This window comes from Ptychodera flava, chromosome 17, assembly GCF_041260155.1.
Source record: "Ptychodera flava strain L36383 chromosome 17, AS_Pfla_20210202, whole genome shotgun sequence".
Taxonomy (NCBI): domain Eukaryota; kingdom Metazoa; phylum Hemichordata; class Enteropneusta; family Ptychoderidae; genus Ptychodera; species Ptychodera flava.
In genome coordinates this window covers 31,366,268-31,371,771 of record NC_091944.1, presented here as the reverse complement: position 1 = coordinate 31,371,771, position 5,504 = coordinate 31,366,268, and the positions used below count along the sequence as shown (strand labels likewise).

The 5,504-nt window shown below is 33.9% G+C and overlaps 1 long non-coding RNA gene across 1 annotated transcript; it reads left to right on the top strand.

Annotated features, from left to right (window-relative positions):
• Positions 1–1,198: 1,198 nt before the first annotated feature.
• Positions 1,199–5,281, top strand: LOC139116532 (uncharacterized). Its single transcript, XR_011548333.1, has 2 exons — positions 1,199–1,271; positions 3,898–5,281. It is a non-coding gene; the product is annotated as an uncharacterized lncRNA (long non-coding RNA).
• Positions 5,282–5,504: the final 223 nt, after the last annotated feature.

The window sequence follows — 5,504 nt, the reverse complement described above, 5'->3', positions numbered from 1 at the left end:
AGCTAATTACAACATATTTCAAAATAGCCACTCATTCAGTTCAATTTTTAACGTACTATTTCAATTGTTAGCACAGATATATATATATATATATATATATATATATATATATATATATATATATATATATATATATATATATATATATATATATATTAAAATTATTGTTATGCGGTTTATCTATTACGGGAAAGCTCCATTAACTTAGGAATACCCTACTTCCCTAGAGGATCAATTTCACAGACCTGCCTTTCCTACAATGGCACTACAATGGCACCAGCTGGATTAGATAAACATAACAATTGAACATTCACACCTTGGGGCATTAAAAGTCTTCTGTTTGTCACCCAAGTTGGTCAGGCAAGGACTCAGATTTCAGGTACCATGCAAATTAATGAAGTCGTCCCCTAATGAATTTTTTTCTCTGAAGAATTTTCCTAAAATCTGATTTCCTGAGCAAAACATGAAATTTCAATAATTTTACAACAAAACTTTGTCAAGTTGAAAATGGTTCCGGATTTCTCGCAGTGATATTTAAAGGCTTTTACAGACATGTTCTGCGGTGTCAATGGTAGTTTCCAGATCAATGTTATGATTGATGATTCTTGCATCCGACAACAAGCAGTAGGCCTTTATGTAGTCAATGTTCACAGACTCGCATCGTGCTAGGTGAAACGGAGAAACTTGTACCTGTCAACAGAAACATATACATATCTGATTTTTAATCATAGACAATCAATACGTACTAGACCAAACCCAAAATGCCCTTTGAAGATGGTTTACTATATAATCATCTGTCATGTTGTATTTGTCATCCAAATGAGTAATTGTGTACTTATGGAAATGGCAAACTGCTGAGCAAAGTCCATCTTTATCAGGATGGCATCAAAAGGGGGGATTTTCCCCATCTACAAGAATTTTTAGATGTGTGATGTCACTAGTTCATCATGTGATCAATTTGTATCTCTTGGTGTGACTGGCACAATTTCATGGGGAAAGTTCCCCTTGAAAAATTATTAGGGGATGTCAACGTGGAAAAAGAAGGAGAATCCTCTCATCACCCTCTCTATATGATACACTACTCTGACCTTACGACAACAATAATGTTTCAAATGAGTTGATGAAGATTTGGAGTATGTGTAGAATATTTTTTTGTTGTTAGTTCTCCGTTTTGTTTATGACTCATTTGCATTTACTCTGTTTAGGCTCTTGTTGTGCAGTTATGAATGGAAGATTATCAAAACAAGTCTCCAGCATTTACATATTTGTAGGTGAGTATTTGTTTTATATGACCATCTTCATAGATATTAGTATTGAAATTTGATTTTTATATTGTGCAACTTGCAAATATAAATAAGGTAAGTTACTCCACTTAAGGTAAGTCACTCACCCAAAGTTTATAGTGTCTTCCAGTAAAACTATTGTAGCGTACCATTGACTTGGATGTTAATTTACGTTCAAATGACGACCAATAAAACTCATCAATAGACAGTTGTAAAAATTCTTTGTCGTTCTCACTCATGATCTGCATTATCTCACCCAGCAAGTTCTTGTTCGGATTAATTAAGATCGCATGTGAACGGTCCTGGGGAGTATCTCTTAAAGTCAGAAAAAAATAGTGAAAGGTTAGAGTTAGTAGAGCTGTGAGGTAACTTGTGAGGTTTGTAGGAGTGTTGTGGTCAAAAGGTTACCCTTTAGAAGTGTTCACTTTGTTTCCTCTGGCTAAAATTACCTGTTAGCCATTCTGGCTAATTGAGACCAAACTTTATTAGCCAGAATTAGCCATCCAAATTTGCATCAATTCGGCATTTGTGATGTTGGATAACTGACAGTTGAATATTTAGTGACAGTCACATTCACAAATAATATACTCAGGTGGATCATATCAACTGCCACAGTACAGTAGCAAAAATGGCAAAACAAGTTAAGAACAACTTCTACGGAACAAATTGCTTTCTTTATTACTTGTAGCATTCACAACAAACTTAATTTCCTGAGTACTTGACACTTATGTGACTTCTGTACCACAAGTATTGCATCATTTACAGGGTAACCTCAAGATATTCTCTGCCTCAGTCATCAAGTGCTTTCCGTTCTCTAATCACAGAGTCTAATTTATGTATCAATTGCTCACTTTGAGAAAGTGTACTGGTTATTACCATTTTGCACACTAGGTGTAAATAGCCTCCTGTTCTATAGGTAGTTCAAACATTTAGTTTCAAAATAAAACTGCTCTATGGATGGGCTTTCACTAGCTATTCTAAACAGTTTGTCAACGTTTTTTGTCTTACGTTATTTCTCAATGATGTTTTTATCAAATTGAACTGACTCATATCAGCGGCTGCTTGCTGTTCATTCATGGCAAGTCATGTCCTGATGTTTTATCAGGTTTCTTGAAATTGTCATTCTTTGGAATGTCTTATCTCCTACCGGATGTAAATATTGTACTGTCTGGCCGCCTGATACTTCATATGTAGTACAGAATAAAAACTTCATTGTCAAACACTAAGAATGGAAATTCAACAAACTATTCCTATGCAGTTCCCTCATTTTAGCTCATATTAAACCAACAACGCAAAACATTGAAATTAGCTTCCTAAAATACCGGTAGATTGCCTCAAACCTCCCAAGCTTCCTTTACTGTCACAACACTTTAAGAGTTTACTCTTATTGAGTAAATGATTCTAGATTGGCCTTGTGTATTTACTTACCTATAGGGGCAGAAGTCTTCAATATTGAGCAAGCAGTTTGTTCTTTCTTTGATACCAGTCTGTGTCCTTAATTTTTGGCGGGCCTTTTCAGATTCAAGCTCGTTTAATCTTTCAATAATACTGCTTACTGTGTCCTTTGTTCTTAAGGTTCCAACCTCTGTCAAGTTAGCCTTATTTGCCTATAAAAATTTTATATCAATTTTAAACAAACCCATATGCATACAAAAACACATGATACAGATGAGAACAAATTGTCATATAGGCAGAGTTTACAAAAACAACTTATGCAATATATATAGAGAGAGAGAGAGAGAGAGAGAGAGAGAGAGAGAGAGAGACGAATTAGAGGGGAATTTTTTAATTCTTAGACTGCCCAACGACAAACAGTTGACAAGCTCATCTCAATCTGACACGCTTGTATGCACTGCTGCGCAGGCAAGCATGTTAATTCTGCTGAACAAGGTAATTCCCAATGCGTGATTTTGTGCTGGAATATATATTGTTTGTTTTTTTTTTTCATTTGCATTGATAGAGACATAGATAACTTTAACATTCAATCACTACTTATAATTTCATGTATCTCAAGATACAGTCATCAGTAAACTTAAAAAAAAAATTATTATATTTGTGAAAAAAAATAATGTGAAACCGAATGTTGTCATCAGTCATCCTAAACGGATGATATATGTATCATGTATAAATCATAAACAGTGTTTTTGCTAAGGTTGGGTAATAGAGGTAAATAATTTGGGAACCCCGGTAGCAATAATTCTGTGTCCCCTAATCAGATTGCGTTGATATACCAAAGGGAACCCCGGTAAAATGACTTGGGAACCCTGGTAACATTTACCGGGGTACCAGCCTTAACAAAAACACTGATAAAAGATATTTTCGTGATAGTAATATCTTTGAAAACAGTGAAAAAAAATTCTTACATCACACACTCTACATGGATGATTAGCTGATGCTCCAAGGTGATTTATTAACTTAGAAGCCATCACACTATCAAATACTCCAACGGCAACCTCAGGCTTTATTATGATGTCTTGTTTCAAGAAGGCATCATATATACATATTCGTTTTCCAGCAGATTTGATGTCATCAATCATTGGCATCAACAACTCATTAGGCTGTATCACATTTGATGTAGAAATGAAATTTACATTCTTTAATTTATTTTTCTCAGGTACTGGAAGTCCGGATAGTTGCATCGACAGAACATGGTAACTGTTCCATTGCTTCGATTTATATACATTTATGGGCAAGGTATATTCTGGCATTCGCTGTGTCCTCCTAGTGTATTCCAGTTTATCCTGAAACAAGTCCGTTATAGATCAATCTACTATTTGAAAAAGATTTATGGGATTGGGTTGAATTACATCTATGTATGAAAATGTTTTTGCATGATCTGTTTGATTATGATTAAGAACTTAATGAGTGGAAGAACATCAACAATCGGACGTTGGTGTCGCTGTACTGTTATCAGATGTATCCAGTTTACTTAGGGTTCGATGCCTCTTACTCTGTATGTGTTGCTGAAAATTCGACTCTTTGAATGTTTAAATGATCATTATACACCGACGGTACTAACATATGGTGGTCTGTCTCACACAAGAACTTTCTGTATTTGCACTTTAGTCAGAATCTTTATATAGCTTGCTTGCGCATGTCAGATGCCAATTTATTTGAACAGATATTTAACAGAGTTATGTTTGATTCTTGCGTATTTGCATTGTTGACACATGGTAATTTGCCCACCATAGTAACTGTCGAACTTACAAGAAAAGAATATTTAACCAATATAGGTGTATAGTAATGTTATTACTCATACAGTCCATATGATAACTATTCGACTCAGTGTTAGGTCAAACCAATACATTAAAGAATGAACCATCCTTCACAAAAGCGAAGGCTATATTTGTTGATATTAGTGTAGTATTCACAATCATACTTTATAGTTATATTTTATAGGACTCCACTTACCTCTGTCGTTAGTTGTTCCAGAGACCATTCATTATTGTTGTTGGTCAAAACGTGTGTGATACTATAATCTAATGATCATGTGATGTTGTGATCTCATCCATATTCACAAGTTCAATCTTATTATGTAGTGGGACGATTGATCTACAGACAAGAGTTAATCTTTGTGTAAGAAATGTATAATTAAAACCTGTTTATGTCATATTGACCAACAAATTGATAAAAATCAATAGGATATCAGAAACATTACTCCTCTACAATTAATTTTTTGAAACGATAGTTTACTTCTACTATTATGTACTATTTTTTATATTACATATCAAGCCTTAAACATTACCTTTCATGTAACAGATTCAAAAATGGTTGGAGACGCTCGTCGTCCGGCAATAGCACGTTTTGAACCATAGCATGCATTTTTCTGGTAGTTCCTTCCTCACTGTTAATTACCAGATTATAAAGAGAATGATTTCAAGTATAGATTATTTAGATTTATTGTTTTGATATTATTCATCTGTATCAGTATATATATATGCATATCCACATTTCATTTTCCACTTTGTGATGTAGTGAATAAATGTCTCTATATATAATTTATGGTGTTTTGAATGTGTTTTTTAATTCTTATGTGTCATTTTCATGACAACTGTATGACATCCTTGCATTTATATTAATCAGTATTTAGCATTTAGAGTTTTAAAAGATGCAATAATTTGCTATATTATGAAATTTGTCGTATTGAACCCTTTGAAAATGAAAAATGAAATGTATTTTCACCAATCAAGTTAAAAACATGTTAGGTCGCTCATGCGTTGT